The 20,000-nt window shown below is 46.6% G+C and overlaps 1 protein-coding gene across 6 annotated transcripts in view; it reads right to left on the bottom strand.

The window, feature by feature from the left end:
- sulf2b (sulfatase 2b) overlaps positions 1–20,000 on the bottom strand; it is a 154,322-nt gene that overhangs the window by 121,236 nt on the left and 13,086 nt on the right. For all 6 annotated transcript variants that reach the window (XM_042707662.1, XM_031566518.2, XM_042707664.1 and 3 more), the window contains exon 2: positions 3,636–3,712. The gene's annotated coding sequence lies outside the window, so the exon portion shown is untranslated. The remainder of the gene's footprint in view (positions 1–3,635; positions 3,713–20,000) is intronic.

Here is a 20,000-nt window from a genome sequence, read left to right as displayed (position 1 = left end):
GTGATCACCATCCTCCTGTGTCATACTGTAGGTGTTATTGTTACCGTGGCGATGGGCCACAGGAGTGATGGATGACCTGTTTCCTCCCCGGCTGCCCGGCGCTGTTCCACAACAATGATAAATGGAACCCCAGGTAATAAATCTGTACACATCCCCATGGCAACAACCCATTCCGGCCCCTCCCTCCCTCCCTCCCCACCCCCTGCCCCTACCACAGGCCTCCCATAAGTGATACACACACCGTTCTATGGGACAGGTCACTCTCTGGCGCTGTTATGTGAAACGCCGCTGTATACGGCAGGTTAGCATTTCTCCTCCCTAGCCGAAGCGGGGTATAATATATAATGTAAGATAACGCTGCATTGTGTGACAACTAATCTCGCAGGAGCACAAATAATAATGCAGGTTCCTTTGGCTGCCTGGGCACAGAAATACAAAGAGGAGAGAGAGAGAAAGAGAGAGAGAGAGAGAGAGAGAGGGAGAGAGAGAGAGAGAGAGAGAGGGAGAGAGAGAGAGAAAGGGGATGAGAGAGTGAGAAAGAAAGGGGGGGAGAGAGTGAGAATGGACGAAACAGGGAGAAAGAGTGATGGAGAGTAAAGACACACACACACACACACACACACACACACACACACACACACAAGCTCTCACTTGATGAAAGTTCTATTTTTAATGAAATTTCTTCCAAAAATAACCCCATACAAAAACACACACACAGAAAATGAAGGATTAGTCTCTGACCTGCACTGGGACTGTGGAGCTCAAACATACATTCTTTTCTAGGTGACCCCAGAAACTTCCAGAGCCTGAATGCTGCCTGTCCCCAAATGGCAGACCCGAGCTCTGGGAGCGGCGTGACCCCATTAAACCTGTCCGTCACACCCCTGATTGGCCTCCAGAGAGCCCCCAGTGTTGTTTAACACCTCTACTCACTCCCGAAGACAGCCAGGAGAATCGCGAGAGCAAAGCCGGACAAAAATAACTCGTGTCTGCTGACAGACGTGTTGTGCGTCAGTCAAGAAGGAAGTTCGTCTCGGCACCGCTCAGGGCAGTGACTCACTTTTGATATTTACTCATATAAATACATACTGATGGTGCTCAGGAAAAAAAATTCCTCAGAAAGGCAAAGAGGTTATTTATGAGTAAGTAAGTAAGTAAATAAGTGAGCGATGCCCTGCCCTGTGTGATGATAATTCAATCAGGCCGCGCCGTGACTAAAAATAACCTTGAGGGATTGGCATGCTTGCTCAATCGGGCAGTAATGTCTTAATGGCGGAGCATACGCTCATCTCTGAGTAAATGATAGAGGCAGGCGGGGAGTGGAGATGAGGCTGACGGCGTCTCAGTGGCTCTGGGAGACACACACTGAGGTTGCCTGGGACCGGAGAGATATAAGGCCGTGTCCCCGCTGGTGCAAGATGAGGAGAACGCTGGAGGTGAGGCTGAGGCCAAATGGATGACGTTAGCACGCACACGCACACGCACACGCACACGCGCACACACACACACACACACACACACACACACACACGCACACACACTTATATAAGTAAGTACATGTGAATACCTGAAGGACCTAATCTATCACACTCTACCTGCATACCTCTCCCACTCTCTCTCCCTCTCTCTCTCTTATACAGAGAGAGAAAAACAGAGAGAGACTCAAACCTTGAGCTCAAAACCCAAAGAGTCATCTGGCTCAGCTGAACACCAGCACCACCCCTGCCACCCCTATCACTCAAGTAATCCGTGAGGTGAGGGGAAAACTAGAGAAATAAATAAATAAAAACAAAGACAAACAGGCAGTTGCCAGGTGGAGTGGAGCTGATGTTCCATTAGCGCAGTCTGCAGGGAAATCACCAGGCTGCTTTCTGGAGCACGACTGGGGGACTCACAGGAGGGGTGGTCCGCCAAGCAGAGAGACAAGGCACCGTAACACACTCATACACACATACACAGACATACACTCTCTCATACACACACAAACACACACAAAGACTCTCCCTCTCTCATACACACATTCACATGTTGCCTATGTGCACACACACACACACACACACACACACACACAGACACACACACACACACACACACACTCACATTACAAAGCAAACATTTATGTGTGGGAACACATAAACACATAAGGCCTTCCTCTATTGCTGTGTTTGCTTCTATCTGTCATTTTATCCATCCCCTCTCACCTTAGTCTCCCTCTCTCTCTTCCCCTCTTCCTCTCTCTTCCCCTATTCCTCTCTCCTCCTGCCGCTCCAGGGAAATCTCCCACGCATCCGCTGTCCAACGTTGACCCGTCTCAACACAGCTGTAGGCTCTCCGTACTGATCGAAACCACATGCACAATATGTGTGTGTGTGTGTGTGAATTTCCCCCTCTGTGTATGAGCTTTTAGTGTCTGATCTTATCAGAGGAATGTTTGGAGGAATCCTGTACTCCCCTTTTATTCCAAGTTCTTGTGTGTCTCTCTGAGTGTATATTTGTGTATATTTATTTTTATCTCTGTGTGTATGTGCATTAGTGCATGTGTGTTTGTGGTACATGTGTGTTTGTGGTGCGTGTGTGTGTGTGTGTGTGTGTGTGTGTGTGTGTGTGTGTGGGAGGGAGCGAGTCACACACAGACACAGAACAAACATAAATTCTACACTGGCTGAGAGGGAGCCCATCCAGGTCATCTCTCACAGCACCTCCAGCAGCTGAGGCCTGACCATTCACCTCGCACCAGTCACAAGGTCAAAGGCCACTCAGCCACTGAGCTTTCTACAGGCCAACACAGGAGCCACCCAGGGCGCCATCACTCTATCAGCCAACCACCGACTGTCATGTATTCTTCTCTGTGTGTGTGTGTGTGTGTGTGTGTGTGTGTGTGTGTATATAGACATGTGAGTGTGTGTACGCGCGTGTGTGTGTGTGTGAGTGTGTGTGAGTGTGAGTATGTGTGAGTATGTGTGTGGTGTGTGGTGTGTGTGTGTGTGTGGGTGTGTGTGTGTGTGTGTGTTTGTTTGTGTGTGTGTGTGTGTGTGTGTGTGTGTGTGTGTATGTGCGTGACAGCTGCTTGGTGTGAGTGTGTGAATGCGTGTGCGTTATTTGTAGCTATGCTCCATCAGTAATGTGGAATGCCTGCGACTCCAGCAAGGGGTCGTTGTGGGTGTGTGAGTGTGCATGGGTGGGTGGGTGATGTCATTGTTGAGGCTTGTGGTCTCCATTTGTGACCTCATAGGCCACTTTTACCCCCTCATCTCCATTCGCTCACCACCTCTCTCTGCCCTCTATGACCCCGCGGGCTGATCTATCCACCTACTTCACCCCAAACCCTCTCTCCTTCATGATCTCTTTCTCTCACATTCACAAGAACTGATGCCAATAATGCAAATTTGCTATGGTAATAAACTAGAGTCTGTAAGGATGTTTGTATGGGACACATACTACTGATTCAGTGGTTCAGTTGTGCATTTAGGTGTGTATGTCTGTGTGAAGATGTATGTGTGTGTGTGTGTGTGTGTGTGTGTGTGTGTGTTCACCGAGATGTGCAGTGGCCTGGGAAACATCCTGAGACGATACCCTTAAATTTGTACTCACTGAAGTACTCCCTCTTATCTGAGCAGCAGCCTCCTGTCACTCACCTGTCAGTGCAGTCCGCCCGGGTGTCAGGGATCTCTCTGCTTCTTCTACGCGCCGGAGGAATGCAGGGGCTCCCACACTAAAAACAAGCAAACAAGAGTCACGGCAAACTTCAATTACGACTTTGCCAAGAGGAAGAAATAAGAGCTAAGGCATTCATTTGTTTATTTGTTCCTTTTCTGCCACCCCCTTTGCCTCTCTCTCTCTCTCCCTTTTTTCCTCCTTCCCTCTGTCAGCTGGTGAGGATTGCTGCCAGTATTTGATTTCTTTTTGCACTGGGCTTCAGTCTGCTGCCTTCAGATTACAGCAGAGAGAGAGAGAGAGAGAGAGAGAGAGAGAGAGAGAGCAAAGTGGGAGACGAAGGGCAAGACACATTCACAATTTGTAATCAAAGGATGTTTTTCTCTTTCCCTTCCTCTCTCTTTTTCCTTACTTTGAGTTGAGATCAGACCCTGAGCAGCATACTGATGTCATGCATTTGAGAGCAGTTTTTGGACCCAGGAAAATGACTTACTAGCTGTGTTTGTCTCCTCCCTCTGCCTCCCCCTCCCCTCTCTGCCTCTCTCTTTTCCCGTTTGTCTCTGTCTTTCTGTGCAGGCCCTACTTTTGTGCTGCCAGTTCCCACTAGGCAAAGGACTGCTGAGGGAAGCCAGGCCCAATTACCAGAGCAAGGGGTGGGTGGCAGGGGGGTGGGATGACTGTGTGAGGCTGTGTGGCACAACAACCCAGTCCCCCCCCACCCCCTCCATCCCCCCACCCCACAGCAGACAAATAAGCCAACATCTCTGGTCCTCAGAGGACACCCCTCATGCAGAAAGGGGTTGGGAGTGGGGGTGATGGGGGTGGGGGCAACATGGGCTGGTGGGGTGAGGAGGGCAGTAAAAAGGGATGGGGGGGGGGGGGGGGGGTGGAGGGCTTGAGCAGATGACAAGTTCATTGAGAGAGCCTGAAGGCGAGAGTGAAATGCAGCAGGCTGAACGAGGGGCACACATAGCCTGAGTGTGTGTCACTGAAGCCAGAGGGGGATAATGACTGAGGTATGGGAATAGAGATTTGCCAATAGAAAGTGTGAATGAGAGAGAGAGAGAGAGAGGGAGGGAAGGAGAGAGAAGAAGAGAGAGAAAGCAAAAATAATGAAAAAGGGACTGATGGTTAATCTCCTTCTCCTGTCAGACCGATCAAATGGACATGCCAGAAGGCGTCAATCGCTCAGATTAAGATGTCACTCTGTCAATCACTGGGATTAGGAGAGCCGGTTTATACATATTCAACAAGCTCCCTCTGGAGCATCCAGAATACACCCCCCCACACTCACACACTCACACACTCAGGCAGGCAGCCGGGAAAGGATACAGCTGTTTGATTGCCATCTAAGCCCAGATAATACAGGATCCATTAATGCCACCCAATCTTGCACTGAGAAAGGCTCTGACATCTTAACAATGCAGGCAGAATGGCTCTCGGCGTGTCACAAGACATTGAATCCACTTCTCATGCGAGCACTACAGCAGGGTGCTGTGCCCCTCATGAGACAAGGAGGCATCCTGGAGCACTAGGCTGCAGTCTGAAGCTGAGGATTCCACAGTTACACCCCCCTGAAGAGCTTGATTAGATTGATAAGGTTCATCATTATACTCTAGAACTTATCACTGTGTCTAAAAATTGCATGCTACTCCCTAAGACTTAATAGCATATAGCTGAAGCAGGTGCAGAAACAGCTCACAATCTACATGTTTACAATCATTTGAGCAGGTCTTGGTTAATTAAATACAGGTTCATGGAATTCGATAGGGGTACTGTCTATTACTTCATGTATCCCTGCTTCTATCTGCATAGTAGGATTTTGGACGTACTAAATAGTCTTGTATTAGTTGCCATTTATTATTTGTACTAGGGCTGTTGGTGTGTAGAAGGCACCATAGACTTCTAGGATGTGAACTGGGCATCCCTGCTAGCCTGGATACCAGACCGAACTTAGCCCCGCCCACAACATTTGAAGTCGGGAAGTTCGGTCTGGCATTACTCCATTGGGGAGAAATTATTTCTGGACAGAAATTGCCGGACCAATCAAATTGTCAAGGCGGGCTTTATACGATGATGGACAGATGATCAACAGTAACGTAATCAAGCACGTCACCAACACACGGGTTGAATTCGTTTTCAACAAACATGGCTGCCGCTGGAGAGCTGAAATGTATAGATTCGAGTCCATTTAGACATTGACAGTGCATTTGTTTTGAAAGAGGACCAGAGAAACGCGATCAAGGCATTTGTCAATCGAAAAGATGTTTTTGCCTTCCTTCCTACGGGATCCGGTAAAAGTTAAATTTATCAGCTGGCCCTGGTCACATACTACGTTGTTCTGATTGGTTGTAGGTAACCAATTGAGCGAAGAGGCATTTTTTCTCCTGGTTCGGTTGAAACACGCCCCATAATCACAGCCCAATGGAGCGATATCAGACTCATATTCTGACTAGAATTATGAGTATGACATCGTCAGGCTACATCCCTGCAGTAAAGCGACTACATGTAGGCTCTCGCTCTACTGCTGTACTCTCGATCATGAATGTTAGTTGACGCCCTAATCATTGGCTGGATGCTTTTTCATGAGAGCCTTTTTCTGCCTTTCTCCTCCACAGCTGATTGCAGGGACGTGGAAGTGGCACGAATCCCTCCTGGGATCCCTCCACCCATTTCCCCTGATCAAAGGCCATCCCCTTCTCCCTCTCATCTCTCATCCTTTCCCCTCTCATACCCTCTCTTTTCCTTCTATACCATTATCCGCCCCAATCTTCTCATTCCCTTTGCTCTCTTCAATGCCTGATTGTTTCATCTTAGTAACTAAAGCCATCTGTGCCGAGAGAAACTTGGGCACTGGAGACAGCATGTAGCCCATCAAGGAGGAACCAGGCTACCCATACAATATTTACCACCAGGCTTTTCAGCTCCTGAATTTGCCAGGCTGGAAGCAAGTGTGTGGAGGTACAACACAGCCACCACCTCTCTTTCTAGCAATGCAATGCAATCTCTCTCTCTCTCTCTCTCTCTCTCTCTCTCTCTATCTATCTCTCTCTCTCCATCACTCTCATTCAACTCCACCTCCTCCTCCTCCCCACCCCCACGCTCTCTGGCTAATGTAAATCAATGGTGTAAGATGGCTGCACCTCCCACAACAGCTTCAGTGACAGCAAACAGGGGAAACCACAGACTCCCTGTCTCCTGACTGACAGCCAGGGCTGGAGGCTGAGGATCCCAGGCGCTGACACAGCAGTAGGTTGCCACTGTTTAATCCTCTCCTCCCTCTCCTCCGCCTGCTGCATAGAGGCGGATACACTCATCCAATACACTGCTGTGTTTCTTTCTTTCTCTTTGTCTCTCTCTTTCAGCAACTACACAGAGTTTCAGGGGTGACCTCAAAGGGGATGTTACATCCACTATGTTGTAATTTAGCACAATGCTCTGAGCGTACTTCTCACTAGCACACTATGTACAATTTTCATTACTCCTTTTTTAGCAATACTCACTGGTTTTAGTGAGTGCCTGAGGACAAACGTAAACTTTTTTGCAATGCGGTTGCTCAACGTCTCCTTTACGCACAGCCAGGCTTGTCAACTCGGGCCCTAAAAAAGAGCAATGAGCACAACAACAAATTCGATGGTGACAAAGCCCGAGGTCGCTGCCATCGGCGTCCGCAGAGCAATTGCTGTGAGCAAGCACCGAGTCTCTCATTACGCGCCCCGCCGGCGAGGCTGATTTATTCGCGCATTCATATTACATCTGAACTGCTTTTAATCACTGTGAAGCGAGCTCCTGTTTCGCATAACTACACCGAGGAACCAATTACTGACTCCCGGAGCACACCCTCCTACAACTTAAAATTAATTCAGCACTTAACAAACAGCAACTAATTTGTAGCGAATAAGAAAAATAGCCAATGGGTGATGGAGTGTGAGGGGAAAGGTGAAATGTTATGCTAATAGCTACAGCGGTTTGCTAACCTTATAATTCATAAAGCTCTATCCAATTGCTTCAAGGCATTCTTTGTCCCTCTGGAGTTGTCCGAAATTCCGTTTTGTCCCACCGGACTGTGTGACAGCTTGACATGTCCTGTTGTGAACTGCACCCGGGGTTGGCGTGATGAAAAATGGTAGTTGGGGTGTGGGGACTGTGGTCCATTATCTGTCTGCCTGCTGGAAAAAGACTGCAGCGGGCCCATGAACTACCCGGGCTCCAACGGATTCATTATTAAGCAGCCCTCGGAGTACGGTAAAACGAGCTCATGAAGGTCGAGGGGCACTGCACTAAAACAAATTGGTTCATGGTGAGATTTTCAAAATAAAACTGAACTACCTGAAAAAAACAGTCTCCCTTCCACCCTCTCTCCCGCGCTGTCGCTTTCTGCCTTTCTATGAGCGCGCGCAATTGTTGTATCAGAGGGAGATTGCATGACTTCGTGCACTGCCGAGCACTTCAATTTCAATAGCCCCGTATTTCAATTAATTATAGAGATTAATTTGTGTTGGCGGAGTCGGAGAGATTGTCGGGGGTTGTGCACCACGCGGAGAAAACATATTCTGAGACCACCAGTGGCACCGCGCAGAAAGCTGAGAGGGTTCTATCTATCTATCAATTGCAGCACTAACGTATGGGCAACCCGCATTGTGATTTTGGTTGACTAATACTACCAGGCTTAATCATCGCGCTTAAATAAAGAATTCCTGGCACTTTCCAATATTGCTTTATGCAGAGGCTGTGATGTGAGAGAGAGAAAAAACGAACTTTTCAGCAAGACTACATCATTAATGTTATGTGGTTTTCATACTGTAATTTTTTTTAATTTATTGTCCTAACATAAGGTTTAATGGGGGACAGCAGAAAATAATAAATTCAATGCTTTTAATTTATGTTATATGACAATTTTTTGTTTTTTTTGTTTTGATTAGTTGGGTCCAAACTGCATTACACCATTGTAAATTTGTAAACAATTTTTTTTGAGAATTCAGCCAACAAGTACATTTGCTAGGGATTATGCTAATCTTTTGTAATTTATATTATTTTTGAAAACTTACATTAAACTGTCTCTGCATCCTGCAAAAAATGAAATAGATGCTCTAAAAAATCAGCAGCTAAATATGTCAAGTTAGTCTGACTGCAGTACATAATTGTTTTCGCATATGCATAATAAACTGCAGAGAGGGCCTGAGCTCATGGGATAGCTAAGCCTGGCAGAAGTTAACAAAAGCTGCTATCTTGTTTTTCTACTGACAGAAGCTTTAAATTTAAAACAGATATTCAGTTACAATGTGAAGAATTAGTATTAAACGTGTAATAAATATGGATTGTGCGTATATTGGGCATAACGTCACAATAACAAAGCAGTAATATTTGAAGTGGCTGAGTGCTGCTAGCAGTAGCCCTCGTGCAGCAGGTTTGGGCTGAGTTAGACGGATGAAAGCTGCTAGCAGTAGCCCTCGTGCAGCAAGTTTGGGCTGAGTTAGACGGATGAAAGGTTGAAGGGGTGACTGGGGTCAGAGAGAGAGCCTGGCTGCCTCCTTCTGTGTCCCCAAATTGATTCCAGGAGAGACACAACCTTGAGGCGACACAACTTTAATTCCATCTGTTACCCCCTCCCTTGTTCGGCTGGAAGCCCCATATCACTGTAACCCCCACCTCGCGCGCACACGCACACACACACATGCACACACACGTGCATACACACACACTACCACCACCAGGCAATTGATTCCAGAGGCCTTTGGAGCACCCAATTAAGTCATGCCAGAGCAGACCCTTCCAGTGAGTAGCCTTAATGAATGCCAGTGTAGCCGGCTCACAGATAATCTCTCTCTTTTTCTCATTTTCTCATTCCATTTTCCCCTTCTTTGACTCTCTCTCTTTCTCGGTCACTCTCTCTCCCCCTTCTGCCCTGCTTCAAACCAATCATCTGCTGGCATAAATAAGCATCCGCTAATCAATCAATCTATTGTGGGATAAGGCATGGACCAAAGGGACAGAATTACAAAAGACCGTATTAGTAAAGCGAGAGAGAGGGAAGGAGAGGGAGAAATCCAATTTCTGAGATGTAATTCCACTGACAGACCTTATTTACAAAGCAGACAGCATCCTATCACAGCATCTCCGGAGACAGAAGCGAAATGGGAAGAAGAGGGGGAGGGAGAGAGGGAGGAGGGAGGAAGGATGAGGGGACGAGAGAGGGGGAGAAAAAGAGAGGCAAGCCTCCACCTCATCTTTCTCAGATATTCATCAGCTTGTGCAAATGAATGACCTTCAGATGATTTACACAGGTGTACATATGCATGAGAACACGCCCAGGCACACACTTATGCACCCACCTACACAAACACTGACATTCACACACACACACATGAACACACAACCAAAGTATCACTGTACCCCTTCCACAGGTGATGCTTTGGTTGACACTGAGTGGCAGCTAAAGCCTGCTAAGCAAAGCTATCTGCTCTTTCAACATTAGAACCACAAGGTCAAAGGCAACCCACAATTTCACTCCTCCTCTACCTCATTTGAGCAGAGGGCCTGAATTGACATAGCCAGACTCAACCCTCCACTGAACAAGGCCGACTGACCACATACAGACACAAACTATAGAACATCTACACACAACCTGGCGTTAAGCCCCTCAAAGCTGTATCATTAAAGCCCTGAGCCAAAATGACGCTGTGAAAGTGAGACGATAAACACTAAACGTCACACTAAACTAGTCAAAATGGAGATCGCATGTCATTTTCATTTCACTTTAGCACAGCAGTTATTTATTAGCAAGCTTTCCCAGTGTCAGCACCCGGGCTAGGCAGGGTTGTTTTTCAGCAACCCGCTAATTGCCACGGTGTAAACTGTGCAGGGGCTGACAGCCATGTTCATTAGCACTCTCAGGATAAGGGAGGCCAGACTAACAGCGATCAGCCACCTCTTTTCATCTCAGGGTGGCAGCCGCTGTCTTCTGCAAATCCCATGTCTGGTAGAAAAAGGAGGGCTCTGTTTCCAGGGTGAAATGAAATGCTCACCATGGTGACGGTACTTATGGTGGGTGTGTTGGTGGGTCTTGACGTTAGCCGCTGGCTCTGGAGAGCAGCGGGGGGGATCTGTGTTGCTTCTTCTAATGAACTTAACAAGATGAACAACGAGGACGGGTTTGTTTGCACCCCACGGGCAGCAATCCACCAATCAATCTCCCTCCTTGCCAATCCACCAATCATTCTCCCTCCTGGCCAATCCACCAATCATTCTCCCTCCCTGGGTCTCTCCTCACTCCACATCCATCTCACTATTCTACTCCGTCTCACTCTCTTCAGTTCATCCATCTATCTTTTTATTCATTTTTGTCTGTCTGTCTCACCACACTGAGTCTGAGCTGAGTGTCACGGTGGTGTTAGCGTGAGTCCTGCCATCTGGTTGGCCGTCACTCAGGCAACTGGGCTGCTGTAATTACTCTAATTAGAGTCTCCTCTCTGCAGTGCTCTCTGGCCCTGCCAGCACTAAGCCCTGTCAGTCTCCACACACACACACACACACACACACTCACACACACACATAGACATACACACACACATACACACACACACACTGACACGCACACACACTCACACATACACACACATACACATACACACACGCACACATACACACTCACACGCACGCACACTCACACACACACATACACACACGCCCCTCCTCTTGCTCTCTGTCTCTCCACTTTCTCTCTCTTTCATTAACTTTCTGAATTACCTTACTCTCTTTGTTTACGTCTGTGTTCTCCTTCCTCCTTCTCTCATTTGCTTGTACATTTCTTTTTTCCCATCTTTCCTTTCCTTTGTCTCTCAATTCAATTCAATTTGCAATTCAAAGTGCTTTACTGTCATGTCAAATAGTGTATGTGAAGACTTACATAGGCTAAAACTGACAAAGAATGAACACAGATATTACAGAAAAAAACTGTATTTCTACATGGTGTTTTTCTACATGTATAGAAACATGGTTATGACACAATGAAATATATTTTGCTGCCAAAGCAGCTGAAGAGCTCTCTCCTGAAAGTATAGCCATTTTTTCATTTAGTTATTTTGTCCTTTCTCTGTTTGGATCCATCACTCACTCTCTCATCTACATCTGTCTCTACCTCCACATCTCTCTGGTGGTCCTTCCCTCTCACTGGCCCACTCTTTCGCTCCCAGTTCTCCACCCGGTAATGAATTTAATCACGCCATCAATAAACCACTAACTGCTGGGGGAAGTTACTTGACATCATGAGATTGATTTCATGCCGGAGAGTACTGACCGAGTGAGTGTGTGTGTGTGCGCGCACGTTTGTCAGGAGGAAGCTGTTGACGCGGTGTGCATGTAAATAAATGCAACCACACATGAGCCAGTCGATGGAAAGCTAGAAGAATGCATTTTGGATTTGAAGAGACAGACAGGTAAAGAAAACTGTCCTTAGAGCAAAGGTAGACGTAAGCTTCATTTTTGGAAATCTGCTCAAAAGCATATCAGAATGTGTGCGCACATCCACAAAGCCCTCTGTGAGCCAGTCTCATTAAAAGGCTCAGGCAGCATTACAGAGATAGGCCCCTCTGTAGACTCTTCTTGAGCATTAGTCCTTCATCACAGTAGCTCAAAGACAGGGATTGGGCCTCAGGGATGTCAGTCAAATTAGTGGCAACAGGTGACTGGCTGGATGTCACTGGCAGAAGTAGGGATGGGAGGTAGAGAAAAGGAAGCAAAGAGGTTTGTTTTCAATTCCCTGTTGTGTATTTTCCTGATTAGCAGGTCTGGGTGCCACAGTTTTAAAGGCCCTGTGCATATAGCAATGAGCGTCTGAGCGTGGCCAGCAGCATTTTTCCTCTTTATTCAAAGGAGTATTTAAGGGACCTGTAAACTGTCTCTATCTCCAGGGGTGTACAAGATCAAGTTCAGAATGCCAAAGCCCTGATATATTTGAAGTCAGCTAATGCACTTCCCCAGCAGACCGGACCCATTCATTACCGAATCTTCTGGTTCAAGACCTGAGCTAATTACTGATCCAGGTGGTGTATTAGTGTACTGGAAAGGACTTTTCACTTTCTGAAAATGGACTCTCATCCTGTCTCTTTTCCTGCCCCTAGCTCAACCTCTCACAGTCACACACAGAAACCATTTCTCTTCAGATGAGATGCTTTACTAAGCCAGTCGTTCACAACACTTCAAAGTCCCATCTATGATCCTTCAGATGAGAGGACCATCAAGGAGAAAATACTAGCTGTTATTGTCTTTCCTCTCTCTCACACACACACACACACACACACACACACACACGCACACACACACACACACACACACACACACACACACACACACACACTCCTCTGAGCCTATTGCAAATGCCCTCTCCATTTCTCCATTTCTTTTAAAAGTTTTTTTGTACTCCTAACTGGGAATGGCCAGCCCTGATCTAAAAGTAAATGCTTTTTCTTACCTCAATTGCACTTTATTTTTTCAAACATTCCTCGTGTACTTTTGTTCACCTGTGGCTGACAGAAACGTTCCACATTTCCACTTTGCTGGGCACTTGGTTGACAGCTGTGAAATGATTGCTTGTGGGGCGAATGAAGAATAAAAAGAAAACCGCTATCCAACATTTTCTTGTCAAAGTTTCATACCAAAAGAAAGTGTCCCTCCCGTGAACAGTGTAGTTTTACTTTCCCAATTTCTAATAAAAAAGCAGTTGGACTTTTTCATTCATCCGTCTGCTTCTGTCTCGCCCACACACAGGGACAAAGACGTTGGGGTAGAGGGGGGGGGGGGGGGCAGGGGTGGTTTCTTGGGGTTATTCTTGTCTCTCTCTGCATCACTGTGAATGAATCAACTCTTTTTCGCATGACAAAATGGCATCGTCAACCCCATTCCCACACAAATGGCCCCTTGAGTCTGGCTGTGACGACATAGACGAAACAGCAGCTTTTTTCTCGCCTTCCTCTGTGGAAAGGATTACTCTGGCCTGTCTATGTGCAGGTTGGGGCTCAGCCACCATTCACTCATTAGCCTAGCTTACCCTGCTCCATGGATGAGCCCGGAGACTATCCGGATCATCTAGATATCTGTGGCCCAGTGTGTGCGTCCCAGGGATTTAAGAGATTTATGCGCTTGGACAGACCAGCAGCAATGAGCCTAAGATCTGACTTGTTTTTGATTTCTGTTGTTTTGTTTGTTTGTCTGTATGTATATTTTGAACGGCTTAAAGCCTGTATTCACAGTCCTGCTTCTAAGCCCCTTCCCCAGTCCTTTGCTTTTCATCTTTTCCTGCTTTCTACCCGCTTGAGTGAACTCATCAGTGGCACTCTTGATTTGCTCAACGGATTTATCTAATGAAGGGCATTTTAGTTATACCCACTTCAATCAGGTATGCCTGGAGCAGGCCTGGCGAGAAGATAAGTGTGGGGGGGGGGGGGGGGGGGGGGTAGGAACAGGATTGGTTTAATGTGTACTGTATGACTGTTCTGCCTCTCTCTCTCTCTCTCACACACACACACACACACACAGACATATGGAAACAAACAAAAAACTTGTCTCTATCATTTGTCCATTCTTAATCTGTTTTACTTTTGGTGGAATCCCCAAAGTTTCACTGATCCAAACTCAAATGCAATTATACCACCCCCGGACCATCCGTTTTTCATCTTTTTGTTAATTTGGCCATTTTTGCTCTGCCATAAATGGTGCAAGCTTTTTGCGGAGACAGGTGGCAATGAGAGATGGATTTGGATGGATTATTTTTAAGACTGTTAGCGTAATCTTAATAAATAATTTCACATTTAACAATTATTTATTTATTGCTTGGAGAATTTGGGTCCAGCAGCAGGCATAAATAGCATTTACATCCTGGATTTGAGATGGGTTAGCTTTCACAGCAAATATGAACCGCACTGGAGCTCAGGTGAACCGTACCCCAGACCCCTGGAGTTCAGGTGAACCGTACCCCAGACCCCTGGTACCCCAGACCCCTGTTTTCTGGAGGACTCAGGTTCGGTCCCTTGGCACGCACCCAAGTTCAGTAAACAGCTTTAACATCAACGAAAAGAACTGAACTGGCTCCAGCGGATCCCGGTCCGCACCCACAGCTCTAAGACTTGAGTCGCAGCCACGTGCCATCCCTCTACCCGATTGGCCTCTCAAACCTCCAGCACCATGATGTATCACCCGGCACCAGCCAATCGATGCACACCTAATTAAAAGGCATTAATCATCACGGCTCAGGAATTGCACTCCACTTCATTTAGTGATACAGCAGCCAACGAGGGAAGATAAATGCAAATGAAAGTTAAATTGGTTCTTATGAAGAAAAAAAAACGAAGGAGAAAAACCGTGATGAAGCTAGGAAATGGAAGTGAGAGGGGCAAAAGGGATGGCAGGGAGGGGAGGTGGAGGTGAGGGGGAGAGGGGAAATGAGACTTGGGTCTGGGAAGAGGAGGAAAAGTTTATGTAATGAATTTGAAACTTATTATTCCTTCCTGGCTGTAATCTCACTACATGTTATATAATAGTGGCACTTTAGTTTTTTATAGTTTTCAATACTTTCAATAGTTTTCAGCCATTTTTCCTAATTGAACGTTGATATGTCATATTTGCTATTGATTATGTTTGACAATATATTTTACAAATATATATAAATGGTGCATTTTGTTTTGGTAATAGGGGAAAAATGTAACCAAAATAAGGGAGTAGTCAAGGTAGTAATATGAAGTATAGACATAAAAATTGCAGAAAAGAAATAGTTGAAAGAAGCAAAGCATGTCTCTCCTAGGGAACATCCCAGCCTAAAAAGGACTAAGTCTGGGTGTGACACGCTGATCTTGGGTGTCGTCTTTAAAGCACCATGCAGTGATATCTGAGAGAGAGTCTGGAGGAGAGAGAGAGAGAAAGAGACAGAGAGACAGGGAAGACACAACACACACGACCCCCTACTCTCAGACACCGCACGCGAGGCCCAGCATGACGTCGTCATGAGAGGTTGTGTCTACGTTCCAAACACGCACGCACGCATATACACACACACACACACACACACACAGACACACACACACACACACACACACACACACACACACACACATAGACACACACACACACACACACACACACACACACACACACACACACACACACACACACACACAAACACACACTCCTGCCCCCTATGGCTCACTTCACCCCCAAATGAATTATTAACAAATCTATTGCTGCATTTATCATCATTTATTTAAGTTAAGCATGGCATCTCCTGTTGAGGCCCCAACTGCTCCTGCCGCTTATGGAGATGGGATAGTGTGTGAGTGAGTTGTTGTTTTGTGTGTGTGTGTATGTGTGTGTATTTGGTGTGCGCGCGCGTGTGTTAGTGTGTGTGTGTGTGTGTGTGTGTGTGTGTGTGTGTGTGTGTGTGTGTGTGAGTGAAAGAGAGCGAGAGAATTTCTGTTTGTTTCTAATGTTAACCTTTGTGTCACACGTTTCCATGTGCATTTCTCTGTATCTGGGGGAATTAACTATTGTGTGTAATTGATTGATTTTAAATAATGAAAGTTAGTAGCACATATATGGATTTGTGAGTGAGTCTGCGTATGTGTGCGTCTGTGTCTGTGTCTGTGTCTGTGTGTCTGCTTGTGTGTATTTTACCTGGATGTATGTGTGCAATGACATGTCTGTCTGTATATCCTTAATTGGTTATGCTACCATCTTTGGCTTTTAGTATTGAACTGCAGGCCTTGCGTTCCCTGATGGCTCTTTGAGACCCCCAACACATCACTTGGCATTTCAAATAAAGCCCCACTCTCCTCCAGCTCCTGCCAGCTCCACAATCACTGTATTTTCACTCTCACACCTCCCGGCAGCATTGGCTAATAATGGAAAGGTTAGATAAAAAGTAAAAGGATACAAATAAAAAAAGTTTAACTTTTCAAAAGTCAAAAGTCAAAACTCTTTTGGACTAAATCTCATTTAGAAATCTCTTTCTCTCTCTCTCTCTCTCTCTCTCTCTCTTTCTCTCTCTCCCCCACTCTCTTCCTCTATCTTAACATTTGTTTTCATTCACAGACTCTCTTAAGAGCTTCCTGTGTGTGTACCCAAGCCACACTTCATGAAGCACAGGGCATTTATTGGGCAGAGCTCAGGAAGCCGACCCACAGCCTGGGAGCACTTTGCAGAGAACAAGTGGCACTCAGTCCTGTGTGAAGTTCTCCCCAGCTAGGGGGGACTAAAGGAACTTCACAGAGAACAAGTGGCACTTAGTCCTGTGTGAAGTTCTCCCCAGCTAGGGGGGACTAAAGGAACTTCACAGAGAACAAGTGGCACTCAGTCCTGTGTGAAGTTCTCCCCTGCTAGGGGGGACTAAAGGAACTTCTAGGAATCCTAGGAATTCGTCAGTAAACAACTCCTCTCATGGGATCAGCTTGAGAAACAGACGCAATGGGCCTCCAAACAAAGGGTTGTGTTTTATCTGTATACAGACGAAAGAGGGGAAGATAGCTGGGCAGAAGAGAGGACATGGTGAGGTTCTAGAGTGAGTGAGGTTCTAGAGGTTCTGGTGAGTGGAGGAAATAGGTTTTATAGTAGTTTTACTCTCAAAAATGAGATATGAGTTTGGCTTTCGCTGGGCTCTAATTTATTGTCTGTTTCACTCACACTCTGTCAACGAGCTGTCACTATTCTCCTAAAGCCACACACACACACACACACAGAGACACACAGGCACACACACACACACACACACACACACACACACACACACAGACACACTTTGTCACCGAGCTGTCACTCTTCTCCTTAAAGCCTCCTCCTCTTAATCACCCACCTTCTCTCTAATCCTCCATATCTCTATCTCTGGCCTTTCAAACAGGCAGAGGCAGTAACGCTTCAGATTGCAGTGGCAGTGTTCCAACCTTAAACATATACACACACACACACACACACACAGACACACAGACACACACAGACACAGACACACACAGACACACACACACACACACACACACACACACACACACACACACACACACACAAACACACACACATGCACAGATTCAAGGAGATGTATATAAACTCCCTGGCATTTGCCTCCTGACACATACAGTCATACAGACTCACACAGAAGGAATGATATATGTAAACTCCAAGATATGTGCTCTCCCCCCCCACACACACATACAAACACACACACACACATACACACACTTACACACAGTTCAGTGACCGGTATCCTGCCACCCTGTAAGTGAGCATGTCGGAGGCTGCTCCATGGCCTTCTCGCAGTCATGCTATCCCCATGTGGGCCGCCCCCTCAGCACACACAAGCACAAGGACAGACCACTCCTGAAGGAATGAGCTGCAGCTTTGCACTCGCTGACCCGATGTATACATCTGTGAGTGTATGTGTGTGTGTGTGTGTGTGTGTGAGAGAGAGAGAGAGAGAGAGAGAGAGAGTGGAATGTGTGCACATGGACATGTGTGTAGGATGCAGAAAAAGAGGAAGAAAAGAGTGGAGAGCATAAAAAGACAGATAGAAAGGCATGGGTGTTTGATCTACAAGGAAAAGGAGAGACACACAGACACAAGACAGACAGAGAGACAGGAGAGAATGAGAGAGAGAGAGAAAAGAGAGAAAGAAAGAGAGAGTGACAGAGCAACAGGGAGTGTTAGTGAGAGAAAGAGCAACAGGGAGAGAGGGAAAGAGGGCGAGTGCGAGAGAGAGAGAGGGAGGTGAGAGAGTTTATCTTTCCGTGGTTGCTCCAGCGGTGGGGTCGGGGTGTCTCTCTCTGTGAGCTCTGTGAGGTGTGGCTCTCAGCCTGTCACTGAGTGATGTACCAAACACTAAATATTGATGTTGGCCCGCTAATAACTACCAGTCTGTAGTTTCACTGCCACACCAAAACCCCAGGCTCTAACTGACAGAGAGTGAGCGAGGGAGGGAGGGAGGGAGGGAGAAAAAGACAGAGCGAGAAAGAGTGTGTGAGAGTGAGAGGCACAGAGAGATGTGGTGAATCAGAGTGTTTCAAAACATATTTGTGTGTGTGTGTGTGTGTGTGTGTCTGTTTGTGTGTGTGTGAGAGAGGGAGTGATATCGTCAGACTGATAGTTTCAAGCACGAAAGCCCTAACAGATTAAACTTTAAACAGGAATGAAAAAATTCACTGAAGTTTCTCCGGTTCCAAAATGGCCTCCGAGCTGCTCCAAACTGCACACTCACAGTAGGAGTTCTGTGCCGCTGCCCCTGGGAGATCAGGCCTAGAGAAGTTTTGGCACGCTCCCTGTTTCTCATCACTGAGAACCCTATCTAATCACACATCAGCCAGAGGTGCGAAGGTTTGACACGTCGCAGCCCACTACAGCAAACACCCCCACAGCCAACCACGAGTATCACTGACGTTAATGAGGTCAGGAACCAATAAAGATAAATCAGCTTCGACAGCAGCATGAATCCACTCCTGGCTATTTGGTAGGTGTGACCATTAAAGCATGGATAAGTCACGCGGTACAGAGATCAAGCGTGAACATACAGTCTCAGCACTCCAATGCTTGGGGTGGAGAGAGCTAATTGACAGACAGCTGCTTAGACACATACGTTACAAACACTTAATGCCCTATTATGTTTACTCACAAACATATTCACTTGAATTACTATTTTCACCAACTCTAATTATGAGACAGGTGAAAGGCAACCCCCACATGTTTGTGTCAGTGTTAGAGAGATGAAAGATGGCGCTTCTATAGGAGCAGCATGGATGGTGTAAATGGTTGTGACAGCACAGTGCCCTAAGCGGGAGACCAGGGAGAGAGCTCATGCAAGAGGGCTCCTAGCACTGTTTCACACTACCTGTGTTCCAAGATACTCCACACACTTACACACTCAACCTGCAGGACTTGTGAAAAAGCATAAATGTGTGTGTGTGAGTGTGTGTGTGTGTGTGTGTGTGTGTGTGTGTATGTGAGTGTGTGTGAGTGTATGTGCTTACATGTGTGTCTGTGTGTATGAATGTAGACGTGTGTACAGCTGAGGTTTTCTGGAAAGGCTTAAAGTCCTGGTTTGTGCAGATGGGAGTCACAGATAGGGTGGTGGGGTCAGTGTCGTATGACATCATCAAATAGCGCCGACCCTGTGTTATTATGAGAGAACTGGCTATCAAACACGCCACAGCTTTTCTTCAAAAACTGACAAGCCCTTCCACAAGAGCTAACAGGCCACCACCCACCCACGCACATACACGCACACACACACACACGCACACACACACACACAGACACGCATACATTAAAGCACTTCACAGTCACACACAGTCTTTCGCACTCCCACCCACAGACAGTTCCAC

The sequence above is a fragment of the Clupea harengus genome, chromosome 4 (assembly GCF_900700415.2).
Source record: "Clupea harengus chromosome 4, Ch_v2.0.2, whole genome shotgun sequence".
Classification (NCBI taxonomy): Eukaryota; Metazoa; Chordata; class Actinopteri; order Clupeiformes; family Clupeidae; genus Clupea; species Clupea harengus.
This window is presented reverse-complemented; position numbering and strand designations above follow the sequence as displayed.